The sequence below is a fragment of the Tympanuchus pallidicinctus genome, unplaced genomic scaffold, assembly GCF_026119805.1.
Source record: "Tympanuchus pallidicinctus isolate F22 unplaced genomic scaffold, pur_lepc_1.0 scaffold5, whole genome shotgun sequence".
Lineage (NCBI taxonomy): Eukaryota > Metazoa > Chordata > Aves > Galliformes > Phasianidae > Tympanuchus > Tympanuchus pallidicinctus.
In genome coordinates, this window is record NW_026294769.1 from 46,997,782 (window position 1) to 47,012,881 (window position 15,100).

Below are 15,100 nucleotides of genomic sequence, written 5' to 3' on the forward strand. Positions count from 1 at the left end.
ACTCTGTTGCAAAATACTCTGTTCAGTGTATTCAGTATATTAAATCACAGGGGCTGATTCATTTCATATCCCAAACCAATTGCATCAGGGTGCAATCTAACCATTGTCACTTGTTCTTCAGGCTTCAATACAAATCTAGATTTCTAGTCTCCTGGTTTTCTTTTTCAAGAGGTATCACAGAATCACAGGATCACAGGAGTACAAAATGTTTATGGCTACAAGTGACAACACCCATCCCCCTTGAACTGCTGAGTGTTCCCTGTGCACTAACAGCAAATTCCTAACCTTTGTATTACTTGTTTATGATATATGCAGAGCTTCATCCAACTAAGATTTTACTGGCCAACGTAATGGAAACACAAGTCCACTTCATCATGGATTTAATTCTTTAAAAAAATTGAAGAATCTGTCTTTCACAAGAATCACAAGGTTGGAAACGACCTATAAGATCATCCAGTCCAACCGTCTCCTAAAAGACTTTGTAGGCCACTCTTTTAGATTTAGTTCCTCTCCTAGCTATTCTGATGTCACAAGTACACCAGGAAGCCAAGCTCCATTAGTATAGTTCTCTCCTATGAATTTTCCAAATCTATGACAAACCTTTCTTCTGCAGACATGGTGTTTATAAGTATCTGGGTTACCCAGGTTTAAAGAAGTAGTTCTACACAACTGGTTTTGGTCTGGTGGAAGGGGAATGGACAGTAAACTAGACTTAACTTGTCCCTTCATCAGGCCTGGGATTTCTCCTTCCTCTGTGTCTTGCTCCAATTTATAGGAGGGAAATGCGGTTATTTTAATATCTGTATACCCGGCAGGAGATTAACAAACAACGGTTCATATGTTGGTCCAACAGTTTATTATAAATCTTAATCAGGGAGACAGGGAAGGGAAGAAGGGTGATAGAAAAGATAGAAAAGAAGCAAGAATCGCATAAAACAGGGACAGTCACCACCAGGATCCAGTAACGGTCCCATTGCATGACGTTCGAAGGTCCAAGGCAGAAGCAGCAGGGAGGGGAGAGAGAGAAGCAGCATGACCGGCCCTGGGCAGCAAGCAGGTAGCAGGAAGAAGTCGCAGAGCCAATCCGGGAGGAAACAGCAGGACTCAGGTAGCAGGCCCAGGAGAGTCCGTCAGCATGCAGGAATTCTGTAGTGAGGAATCTGATGGCAGACACCTTTGTTCTTCTTCAGCATCGTGGTAGAGCGCAGAGCAAGTCCAGGAGGGAGAGAGGCAGTTCGTGAGGCTTCTCATGTCAGAAACCTCTTCTTCTTCGTGATGAATCTGTTGCCAGAAAACCTAAATCTCATTATTTATGTCTTCATTTTATCCTTCTTCTGCCATCATGGCATTCTTGGGTGCTTGGGTAAGAGTTACATGCAGCACCTCCTGAGATGGCCATCTTCCTCGAGATAAGTCCACACAAAAGACCGCCTCATGGCCATTAATCTGCAGCTTATCTTTCTCTCGTTGCCCCTGGCCTTGTCCATCTGTGTCCCTCAGACAAAGGATTTCACAACCCTTGCCCAGGACTTGCTTGGACGTGTCCATCTGTGTCCCCATTTGAGACAATGATGTAAAAGAATAATCTCTTACATCTGACATCATTCACTGCCACACCACACAGTTGGGTGGAGAGACCACTGCTGTTGGGACCACGGTCTTAGCCAAACCTGTGAAGTGATCTCAATAATTAAAATTAACCTGAAAAGTTACTGAGCTATAAAAAATAGCAACCAGTGAAGGGTCTTAATATTTGAAAACGGGACACATCACTGAGTCAAATTTATTTTTGAAATATGCTGCTGCAAACACAACTGCTGATAATACGAATACATTTTGCTGCTTCATAGCAAGGGAGCTGATATGCTGTGCAGTAGAAGAGTCTCAATTGCTAAATCTAGGTAGAGAATGAAGTACATTTGTGAGACGACAGGAGATGACACTTTCTTTGTGATAGAAACTTATTCTCAGATAGATCTGTCAATTTAGTAAATGCTGAATTGGCACTGTGATCAAGATGAGTGCTTGTTTCTTATGCTTCTTTCTCCTGGTCTGCAAGTAAAGCAGTGGCCTTCACCTCAGGCACTTCATTCATTAACTGAATAACCAATTGATAATGGACCATTGCATCATAATTCCTTAAATAATGATGTTATACTGTGTGAATATAAAGCAGCATTGTTTAGACATAGGTATATACTTATATTGAGATATACCTTACTCCTCATTTGCCATACGTAAAGGTTTTGGTGTTTGCAAATCAGCATTTTAAGGTTATTTCTCACTGATTTTTGAGTTTTTGTCAAATATTTCTTAATAGATTTAATGCTATATAATCAGTGAGCATTTGTCTTCTCCTAGCTGACATTCCAAACAATCTGGGTGATATACAGGCCTGGTTTCACTGAGCTGTTTTCCTTAGGTCACACTTCTATATTTCTCTTATAATTATTTTTCTGCAGTGAAACTGATCCAGTCTAAACCTAGTTTAAGGCAGTTCCACATAAGGAACTACCAGTTAAAACAAGTAATTAGTGCAAGAATTGTAACACTGAAGAGACAGCTTAAGCAAAAGACAAACAAGACTTCAGATGAAGGGAAGTTTATAAATTTGGAAAATCACTGATGGAGTTCTTCAAGGACTGGTTTTCAGACTGCTATTATTTGATATCCTCATTAATAGCTTTGAAACAAATATTAGAAGTGTGTTTATGAAATTTATTGATGACAAAAAGTTTGGAGGAGTTGTCTATATAGAAGTGAGCGGGATATCACACAGGAAGAATTAGATGACCTTGACAACTGTAGCAATAGAAGCTAGATCAAATTTAATAGTACAAAGTGTAAGGTCATGCACTCAGGGACTAATAACAAGAATTTCTGCTATAAGCTGGGAGCTCATCAGTTAGAAATAGTACAGGAGGAGAAAAAATTGGGTTTAATCAGACAGTCACATGATCGTTATCACTATTGGTGTGAAGCTACCATGACAAAGGAAAGTGTAATTCTACGATGTGCTGGGATGTTTTCCAGTATTTGTATAGAGTACCACTTGCACAAAGTCTTGGCAAGATTGCCTCTGGATTAGTACATACTATTTTATTGCAAGACAGTTGCATTTCAACTAGAATACTTAATTTCAACTAAAATACTGCAAATACACAGAAAACTTCTTAACTTCCTTAGCTTAGCAAAATAGAAGCTGAGCTAGTACAGATGTTATTTGTAAATACATAAAATCAGGAGAGCTATTTAAGAAAAAGAACAATAAAAGCTAATTAAATATACTAGAACAGTGGTAAAAAAATTGCATAATGCTTTTAAATATAAGGAGCATAATGTTCTGCAATAAAACTGATGAGAGACTATCTACATTTGACATCAAGCTCAAGAAGTTTACAAAGAAATTACAAGTTAAATTTGTCTACAGTGGTCAGGGATTTCTTCTTTTCCTGCCCAAAATCTTTAAAATATATTGCCAGAAATGTTTACTGTAACACCTCTCTCTAAACTGAATGTTAGCAATTTCATGGCTCAAATCCATTGCCAGTCACATCATGCTCTATTGAGAGGATTCAGTTAAATTTTTTTAAACCCTATTTCAATGAGAACAGTTATGCTGACAGTAATGTTCGGTTAATATCCTGAAAATATACAACTGTTTTCAGCCTATGGTCAAGCACTTTTGTAAGCACATACACAATATTTAGCTGCATTTATTTATACAGATATTGTGAAGACATTTGTAATAATAAAATATGTAATTTTCAATAAAACCCTATAGCTTAATTAAAAATGCTTTCAAATAAAATGTGTTAGAGTACTGAAGAATCAAATGCAAGATTATGTAAAAAGTTTCCCTGATATTTTGATAGGTAAATACCAAAGAGGGTTAATTTATATAAACTATATAAATTTCAAGGTGAACTGCAACCACATAAAGACTTCCATATCTAGACTATAATGACAACAATATCCTACAATATTTTTCTGTATTTCTAACTTCACATGAATGAATGAAGAAGAGACATCTTGAGGAGACTGCCCAATGAACTGAGTTGGACTCACATTAAGAGGCAGGAAAACAGTGACATATTTTTATTATTGCTTTAGGCATGTTCAAACAACCTAATTTATTTAAATCAGATGTATTTCCTCAATTCAGGCTTTCAAAAACAACAGCCTGACAGTTTGATATCTTGGATGAAGAGAAGACTTCGTTGCCACAGAAAAGATCTGGGTTTGGAAGCATTGCAGAATTCTTGCTCCTGGGACATAAAGAAGGCCATGCCTCATGTTATGCCAGAAATGAAGTATTCAAACTAATGGAATTCAGGGTTTTTCAATACTATTAAGAACATTCTTTGTGCTTATGACTGTAGGAATAGGAAGGGTGTGGAAAGGCAAGTAAGCCAACAAAAGGGAAAATAAATGAAAAAGCAGAACTAAATTTCAATACAGAATGAAGGAATAATGGAAATTAAAAAGCTCTGCTCTAAAAGGGATTCTGAAAAAGTCCAGCTGAACCTTTTTTTATTTGTCAGAGCTAGATGAAGAACAGTATATGTAAAGACACAGTTTACATCTCACATTTTCTTTAAATTCTCAATGATTGTACAAAAAATAGAACTCTTATATAAATAATTTTAAAATTAAGTTTATGAGAAAATAGGAAGTATGATAAACATGCAGAATGGTAAACAATATGATGATTTCAAAGAATCTGCGGATAATGTTCAGAGATCTACTTGAAATACAAATACAGTACAGACTTCCTAGTAAAGTATGCTTTCATTGCTTTACTGATTAAGGTATACATTCTTAGTCTTGAAATCCAAATTCAGGTAGATCTTGGAAAAATATAATTTGGATATTTCTCTTTCTTCATTGTTTTTATTAACTGATTTTTTTTTTAAGAGAACTATATTTCTCTGATAATAGAATAATTTCATTGTGTCACCTCAGCTGTCTTATATTTTCTTCTACTATTGCATTGTATACTTTTCAGACTAGGGGAAACAGGGAAATTATGTATGGTAAGCAATTAAGACTTAGAATTTTCAGTCTGTCATGGAAAATTATGGAAGAAATTGTATTTTATTTGAATCTTGCCGGTGTATAATGTCATTTGTCTATAGTCCACCTGTCTATAATCCACTGTAAAAGGTAAATAAATTTCTTTTTTTCTTCTTCTCTGATCTGATACTTCACTCTTAGGGAATGAGAAGACAAAAATACTACCAGAGTGATAGGTGGTACCACTCCTACATTTTATTTTTAACACTTAACATGGGGCAAATTACCGGTATATGCTTTCAAAGAAAGTTTACTGGGAGCCTGCAAAACTTGCAGGCCTGTGTCAACCATCTCAAGTGCCACATGTTTTAAGAACAACATTGTGACTCTGGAAGAATCATGAAGTATTGTCTTTTGCAAGGACTTGGTGGTCTGGGAATAACAAAGCTTGCAAACTAACAAAACTAATGCGATGGAGATTTTATATATTTCAGAACATAAACTTGGAGAGACCCCTTTGGATTCTTGAATACATCAAGACCCAGTAAAAGTGCCAGCATCTATGTTGCAACAAGAACAGCGGTTACAGCTTTCCCAGAAGATATTAGGGCTCGTATTCTTAACCACAGCAGGAAGAATGCAATATCACTCTGAGTACTGGTTTGTATAAATCAAACTGGAATAAACACAGCAATGCTGGGTGCAGGCAGTGTTAAAAGACAGTCCATACAAATTTGTGCAGAAGAAGAAGACTTCTTCCAAAAAGATGGACAGCAAACAGAGATACAAAGCTGGAGAAAACAAAAAAAAAAAACAAAAACAAAAAAAAGTAGGGAAAAGTAGGGGAAAAAAAAAGGAAAAAAAAAAAAAAAGAAGAAGAAAAAGAGGAAAAAAGAGGAAAGGGAAAAGAAAGAAAATGAAAGACACTTCTAAAGTGTAGAGATGCTTCTGAGAAGTGCAAATTGATAAAGAGGATGGAAGAAGTTAGAAAGAAAGAAAGAATAGAAAATTCAGTTCTAGTAAGCTGGGTAACTGGATGTTTAAAATCATAAAGAAGGAGGATCTTAAAGAAATTCTAGAATTCCCAGAATGTAAGAAAAAAAGAAGAAAAAAATATATAAGACAATATATTTTCTTGTAATAATGGAGATTACTCTGTTCTAGATTAGCAGTTTTTGTTTGTTCACAACTTGAGTTTTAAGAGGAAAAATTAAAAGGATTTTTAAAAACAGTGGAAGTATTACTAATTATGTCTAGAATGTTTAGCTTTACTCTGACTTTATTGTTTTTAAAGATAGAAATTAAAGGTCACAGTGAATAGGGGCTTTTATATTATTATTTGTAAGAGCTTCTTTGGGATGTTTTTAATATTTTTTGTGTAGATGTCTCCAGATGAAGTTCAGTGGACATGCTACCCGTGTTGTAAAAAAGTTAAACCCAAGAAATCTTTTATAAACACTGTTGATAAAGTTATATCACTACTGGAAAAGTTGATGATTATGTTAATTTTCATTGTTTTACAGCAATTACACTAAACTATGCTAATTCAGTGCCACTGTGTAATAAACTATACTCTACAGTCATCTTTAATCTTTAATGATAATTAAGAAAATATAAATACAGTATTGCAGATCAGTTCATCCTGCGTGACTTTGGCAAATGTCTTCTATCAAAACTGGAAATGTTATTTCATAAAAGCAATTCTGTTTTAAGATTATGTTTATATGAAAATATCCATAATCAAGTTGTTAGTACTGAGCTCTAAATTTAAAAAGTTTGGTTTTGATATAAATTCCGTTTTAGAAAATATTATCTCCATAAATGCGTTGAGCAAAATATTACAGTGGCTAGCCTATTGCCAAATGTTGATTCTCATTTGATCAAACAGTAGACTTGTCACCTGCAAAAGAAAAAAAAAAATTAAAAGCATTTGAAAACATACATATAAGTGTAAAATAGCTGAAATTATAGTATCTGAAATTGATTATTCTATGAAGTGTGGCTTTATAAAAGAAGAATTTAGGATGCATTCTAAGTATCCAGCTTATTATTGCTTGAAAATGTTAGCAGGCATTTCTAAGGTTACTAGGGTAGTTTGTCAGTTTTTCCTTCAGTCACATAAAGCCTTCATTAATGGCCAGCACGAATTAGACCTTCCTGTAGGCAACTTGAACTCAAGTATGGACTTTTATTAAGGATTTTATAATTGAATGAACAATTTTAATTTTTTAAAGCGGAGTAGTTGTTTTTCTTTGCATTCTTTCCTCCACTTTGCTTCTCTGATCCTGAGGTGTTACTTAGGGGCATAATTAGCATACATTCAGGGCTAATGCCAAAATACTAGATTCAAAGCCCTGATTATATTTTCCTTTTATCTATGTATTAATTTTGTTTTTATGATCATGAAGAACGAGAGACAATTAAACACCGAAAGTTTTCAGAAATGCACGATGATGTAAAAAGAGTCTATATGTGTTCTGCAAAAAAAATGAAAGCATGCTAATACATAACTCAGAACTGTCCTCTACGGCATATGAATAAGACTTTGTGCTTTACTTTGTTTTCATTATAGTAATTAATGATCTCGAGCTGATGAGTAAAATTTTTGTTTCTGCTTTCAATGTTTATATCTTGTATTAACATCTTTTCTGATCATTGGAAACAACAATCAATAGCACAGTATGTGGGAATTAGTAGGAGGAAAAATATCAAAAGCAGGGGTATCTAACAAAAAAAAAAAAAACCACTCAAAGTTTCTCCCATATTCCAGGTAATTTTTAGATAAGTTAATTGTCCATTTACATCTCAAAACAGATAACTTCCTCAGTAGAGAAATCATGAAAACAATAATAGCAATAATGAAAAAGCTGTGCTTGTTGAGTCAAAAATGTGAAAATATTTGCTGCACCAACTGCTTCTCAGCAAGACTGAAAAAAACACCAGATATGTACTGCTAATGGTAATGACAAAACAAAGATTGGAATAGCCAAGGGTATATTTAGTATGAGTGGAGATGACAGCAGAACTTCATAGCATTCTATACTCAGTTTGTTAAAACAATGGAAAAATAAGAATCTATTGCTGAACATGATAAGAAGTTTATAGTCTTTTCTGAGTCAAATGTAACCAAACTGTTTTGATTTACTGTGTTCTGTATACTTGATGCTGTTATCAGTTAAATCAGAGAGAAAAAAAAAGTCTCTTTTTCAGATCTTAAGAAATCAGATAATGTTTGTGAAATAGATTTTATTTTCAGGACACAATCCTGATTTAACATAAATTACATCTTTCCGTGCGGTAGTTTTCTCTGAAGTTTCTGTTGGATAACGAAGCTCTCAATTCCTGTGATAAAACATAGTATATTGTTCCTGTGAACTACTAAGATAGATATGACACTGCTGTCCTTTCTTCTATGCCACTCGTGTCAAATCTAAAGAAAATTATTTCCATGGGAGTCAAGTGGCCCATGTTTATTTACCTATCAATCTATCTTTACAAGAAAACTGCAGTTGGGTAATTAATATCTGTAAGGACTTTTGAGGAACTTGATTTCTTAGAGTAACAGAAAAATATTATTTCACCAGGCAGTTATAGTCTATAAGCACCAATTACTGCAGCTTTTGTTAGAACAGTACACAGCTTCACAGTGTATGGATTGAGATCCATAACAACATCTTTACATTTAGTGGCACTGTGAGTAAAAATGAGGACATCAGTATTTTGTACCAGGAGAGAATCAATTACCTTTTTCAGTTTACTTTGTAGCAAAAAATAAGAAACAAATTCCTTGCAGGTTCAGAATAAATAAGAAAGCATTTTTCCTGAAGACAATTCAACTAAAGAACTTTCCCAATGATCAGTGGCACATGAGGAAACCCACAATTTCACCGGAGTTAGCACTGACAAGTATACAAATGCAGAAGGCACAAGGTGGAGGAGAAAAGGGAGAAGGAAAGGGAAAAAAGGAAGGAACCAAGATATTCTACAAATTCAAGCTGTGTTTGGGCCTTCTTGAATGTCTCCATTCGACATTTGAACACTTAAGGACTTCCATTTATACCACCACATTACTTGCACATCCTCGTGCTTACAAAGCTTTCTATTAAGTTGGTAGACTTCTAAATACAGACATGGATATAGATATACTTATATATATGTAATTGAAAGGTAAATTATAGCCTTTGTTTTCAAATTGCTTGGGCATAACATCATAGACATTTTTTATAGCATTATTTCCTTGGAAGTCATCAGTTTCTGCCCGTTTTTACTGTAACTTATTCAAGTCTAACCTTTCCTTGAAATCTCATTTTAAAATAATGTTTATATTAATGGCCTATTAACAGGCTGTCATTTAAAATAAGGTTAAATGATTAAAAAGTAAGACCAAGCTTAAACCATTGTTCCGAAAAATCTTTCATTTATTGCATTCCTTGTGGCTATTTAAAGACAAAACTGTACAGTTAGAGGATAAATTGCCAATACAGTAGCCTGTTGTATCATTATGATGAAAATTGTACTGAAATTTGTAATATTAATTAAGCTTTATCTGGGATTTTTTACTTCTGATGCAAAAGTTGCTTTTATTGTTGTTTCTTCAAAGTTATGTAATTAATTAAATGTGACATTTAAATGATATATTTCCAGTGCATCTTCATTTTGTTTTGATACTCAGAAACTAGATAGAGACTATTTAGTACACTGAGGAAATACTTCAGTATGGAGAGGATTGAGTGATTCCCATTAATTTTAATGGGAGTTACATAGATAAATCTCTGTTCTGAAATTTGCATGGAGTTGATATCAATAGAATTTACTGTTGCCAATTTTGGACTCTGAAACTTTGTTCCTCTTTACCTGCACCTCTGTAAAGTTCCTGAAAGGAGCAGTGGAGGGAGTACTATGAAATATATAAAAGGAAAGTATAAGAAGTCTGTGGTATGTTTTCAAAGGTAGGAAAAAGCATTTAATATCAAATGGGAGTAAAAGTAGTTTTAAAATTATACTCTCCTTAAAATCTTTGAAATCGTAATCTCCCTAATCGTAGTGCATTTTCTACATAGTATATAGATGTTTTCATTTTTATTTTTTAAGTCATGTAAGAAATGTGTATTGATACTGTAGTCTGACTTCAGAGAGTGTATCAAATGGACATTCATTTATACAATTAAGAACACGAAAATATCCAGAGACTGTACTTAGAATTTAACTTTCATGTATAAATACCACTGCTGGATTTCTGTGAATTGCAAGTAGAAATGGTTTCAAACTGAATTCATCCAGCATCTCTAAAGAAATGTGAGGGGATCTCTTTTGTCAGAGAAAAACAGAAATTACCATTTTTTTAGTTTTCATAAGTAAGCACTGAACATGTAAAGACTTCTAGAAAAAGAAAAAGTTAAAGAAAGAAAAATAGAAAGGAGGAAAAGACAAAAAAAAAAAAAAAAAAGCCTAGGAAAATAATTGCACATGTGAAAATAAATACTTGTGTGCTAGCTTTGGGTTCTGTTCCTTCCATTATCTCTACTGAGATCAGTGGAACTAAACTTAAGAATGAATAAAAGCAGTAAACAGTATGAAAAAAAAGATCAAAATATATTTTTTAATCTTACGCAGATTTTAGCCTTTTGACTCAATGAGCATCTAATATGCTTTGAGAGTTGCTCAGCACTGCCAAACATACCATTCAAGTGTTCCTTTTTGGCAGTGTTGTATGCAGCTTGTACTTATTAGATAGGCAGCTATTTGAGTTGATTAGCTACAAACGTTTCATGAAAAAAAAAATAATTGCTCATTCACTATAAATATATGTAGTTTTCCTCACCACTTGCTGACTCAGCTTCACTTGTGGTCTGAAGGATGAAGTCATATGGGCTCTCCATATTCTTGGTTTAATTTGTGCTGGTGAGAGGAATCAGAACAGCTGTCATCTCTGGCTTGTCCTTGTTCAGTTGTACTGCTATGCAAGACAGAGCATAGAGAATCCCTCCACTAGTCAGTCACCAGCAGACTCACCTTTTGAGTTGGCATACCCAATTGTTACCTTGCTCTTCCTACAGTCTACAAACAAAGGGGTAGGAGAGGAGGAGGCAGCAGTGGTGTGCAGTATGTTGACTATAAATAACTGGCAAACAGCTTAAGAATGAGTGCTGACTGGCACAGGTAAACCTGCAACCCAAGTCAGAACTGGAGCATAGACTGACTTCTTGACTATATCTCTTCCCAGGAAACCCGTGGAAATAGAGCTCAGAGAATTTTGCTGATTTTGTAATCCAGTGTAACTGATCGTGGTCTTGTGGAGGGCTCTTTGAATACACTGGGCACCTCCAAGAAGCAGAAATTACAAGTGACATAACTTTTTACTGGAACAGTTAAAAGATCATGGTCCTGATTTTCATACTGACATTGGGACTGTAACTATTTTACCGGTTTCTTTTTAGCTCACTAATATTCCCAGGTAATATTCTGATCTAGGATGCTGTTAAAACACAGTCATAGCCTGGAAGAAATGAGAAGGAAGCAGAGAATTACTTGACTCCCAGCACCTAACTAATGAGTTCACTCTTCCAGCAATCTTTCTCATTACAGAGGGAAGTTTAGTTTTACTACTGCCCCTTCTGCTTCTTTAGGACATATACTTGGAAGGGTTCCTGCTTCAACTCTTCTGGCTTCTTAAAAACAACAAGTATACACATCATTCTCTTGATAAACTCTGAGTATGAATAGCTCGATGCACACATTTTTTTTAAGACCTGGTTTTTGATGCAACAGGTTCTACTGACACTCCTTTACATGAAAAGCTCTTGAAAATAACTGGCAGGGGTCTGGGGAGACAAGTGCTCAGCACTTGGAGGTAATGCCCGTTATATAGATTTAGAAGGATGGCTACTGTCAAAGGACCAGCCACAATAAAAGAATTATTTCTACCCACATTTGGAGAGAGAACATACTCAAAAATATAATTGTTTATATTTATATTTATTACACGTAATAGATTGCATCAGGCATGTAGGAGAAAATCAAACATATCAAACTATGGAGCCATTGAATGTCACATGAAAGAATGTGGTTTAGTATAAACTCTGTCTTTGCTGTGAGCCAAAACACAGGTGCTTATAAACCTAAACTTATTTCACTACTTTCAGAAAACTCCTTTCAGATAAATATGTAATAGCATAGCCTTTGCTATAATGAACAGATTAAATATACAGAATTTTCTGAAGAGAATCCAAATGCCAATGTGTGTTCCTCATGCACATGCTTAGTTTGGTATTTGTTGAAGGAAAGACATACATAGGGAACAAAGCAAGGTACCCTTGATATTTAGCTATTTATTTGCCTTCAGCAGGATGCTTGAAAGGTAACAGAAGTAACCCTTAACCTAAAATAAGATTTTGTAAGTAGTGAGAGTTCTGAAAATATGTATATATATTTATTAATAACATTTTGGAAGATCATGTGTAACTTGTACCAAACACGTGGAAGCAGGAAAGGCAGGAAAGGAATTCAAAAGTACAAATAGTACCAATAAAAATAACTAAATAAATAAATAAAGAGATGGAGACATAATAAAAATTAACTGAGAGGAGGACAAAAGAGAACAGGTCTTAACCTCTGTTGATGTGCCACAGAATAATCTGACCTGAGGAAGCGTGGTCTGATTTTTAAGAGACCAGTATTTATGAGTGAGTCAGAGCAGCTCAAAAGTAAGGTAGGACATCTTAGTACAAAGCTTATCATCCAGTGACTCCCCTTGCTTTTACTGTCTAGTGGAAACTGCTGCATCTCTCCTCTCCAATGACACACAGCAACAACTGGCAAATGTTTTTGCACAGGCTGTCAGATACTGTAACTAGGATTGTTAAAATGGAAAAAATTAGTTTATATGGCAGTTGATATGGTATCCAGCTACTGCACAAGCAAGTCATTAGTGCTGTATTTTAACAAAATGAGATTGTAATTAGGTGCCTTTGATTCTACAGGCAGAATGAGTTGCACATTTCTGGCTGCTGTTCCCAAAGCGTGACATCAGAGCAATCAGCAATAGACTGTCATTCTCTGTTCAGCCCACATTTTTACTCCATTACTAACTCACAACTAGTCTCTGGGCAAGACTGGATTCTCAGTCATCAGTGAGCAATAAATATCTCTGCCAAGGTTGATAAGATTTCACAGACACGTATAGTACTTTTTATCTTGTTCCTGTTTTTCAATTTCACAAGCTGTCTCTGTGTTGAAGTTGTATCTGGATTGCTGTTGACTTGTGCCTGCTTTGCCTCGGTAGGAGCTAACAGTCCCCCTTTGTTCTAGCTGCCTTGACCAGAATAAGACAGAATGACTTAGTTTCACTCCACCAAGTAGAAAGATTGTCCAGAATAATCCCCAAACCCAAAATTTCCACTTATTGCCATGACCCTATATGTCTTTGAGTGCAGACAAATAGGGTAACCTACTTCTCAGTTTGGGCTGTGGTCAGTGCAATTCAGTTGTAGAATAGGGAAAACATGCAGTTCTGTGTTTTTAAGTTACCTGTACTCTCTTTCTCTTGGAAACTGAACAGAATCTTACTATTCCATTGACTTTAGCACGTAGAATAATTTCAAAATTGAGTCCAGAATCTGGAGCTATACATCCCAAAATGGAGATTAATGACTACATTCAAGAGCTATTCCCCAAAATATGTGGTATTACCATAGGACATAGCAAATGATGTGTGAAATGAGACACCTTTGCCGATTGGCAGTGCACAAAGAGGATAAAGAGAATGACATGTAATTATTACTGTGCTATTAGCTGCGTTATTCAGCCTACACAAAGGCAGAAATGTCCAATAAATTCAAAAGATTTAGGTTATCATTTTTCAAGAATAAATTTGTTAGAAATTTATTTTTAACAAACTGCACCTGAACTTTATTTTGGACATGAGAGGGGTCCCAAAAAAAAGGGGGGGCATTTTAAATTAGTCCCCTCAAAGGTCATCAGCTCATTCCCCTTTAATTTCAGAAACTCGGGCAACATTCAGGTGTACCAGGGTAAGCATAGGAGAGTAGCCATGATGTTCATAAAGCTTTGAGAGGACTGTGGACGTACATTTTTCTGTCAATGTAACAGTTGCAATACTACCTCGTACAGAAAGAAATGAATACAAGGTATTTCTGACAAAGCACAGATTAAGAATTAGCTAAAAATCATTTTCTAACTTTATGAATAAAATTCTTTGTGGAAAACTATGGAGATTACATCACCCATCTGACAAATAAAGTGCTAGTAAAACATGTTAAAAGTAACTGAAGACAGTGCATACACCAGGGCCCAACCCCAGTGTTGTAAGCTTCTTAAAGAAAACATCAATAAATTCAAAAAGCCCTTCATATTTTACAAGATATATGTCAGAAAAATCAGAATCTCTCCAGTTCTGGAATATGAACAGTATTATTATATGAACTGCTTCACAAAGGTGAAATGAAGTTACATGTGCAGAGCAAATTGAAGAACAGTAATTCTTAAAGTTTTCTTTTCTACATGGTCAACTAATTTTTTTATCTTTCTTTGAGTTATGCATCTTCTAATGGTTTAATTGATAAACACACAATGAAAGTTTGTTTTATGATATTTTTATTAAGAAAAAAAATCTACTACATTGCATTAATGCTCATAATTTCAATTCATTAAGAGTTGGTCAACAGGCGATCAGAATATACCTTAAAATGAAAATTGTTATTGACTCTTTTCAGTGGTCATCAGGGATCAGCTCTAGGCCCTGTGCTGCTCAGTATTTTCAACAGTGATCTGGAGGTGCATTGGAAATTACCATGTTAAGGATGAAAGGCAGGTAAGTAGTATATAACACTCGTCTCAGGGAAGAAGAGATCTCTTAACAAGCTAGGCCCATTAAAAATAACAATAATAATTAAAAAAAAAAAAAAAGAGCATTTTGGAAGTGATGAATACAAGCTTGTGCATCAATACAAAACAATTTCACTCCCCCCCCCCAAAAAAATGGTATATTGCTTCAAAATGCATCAACTCTGCAAGGATTTATGGGGCATAGTGTACTAGCAATTCAACATGACTACCTACTGTGAAA

General features: G+C 34.9%; 1 long non-coding RNA gene across 1 annotated transcript in view; it reads right to left on the reverse strand.

Annotated features, from left to right (window-relative positions):
- Positions 1–952: 952 nt before the first annotated feature.
- Positions 953–15,100, reverse strand: part of LOC128090688 (uncharacterized) — a 289,733-nt gene continuing 275,585 nt past the window's right edge. Inside the window, exon 4 of the long non-coding RNA XR_008211061.1 lies at positions 953–1,174. This is a non-coding gene — a long non-coding RNA (uncharacterized LOC128090688). The remainder of the gene's footprint in view (positions 1,175–15,100) is intronic.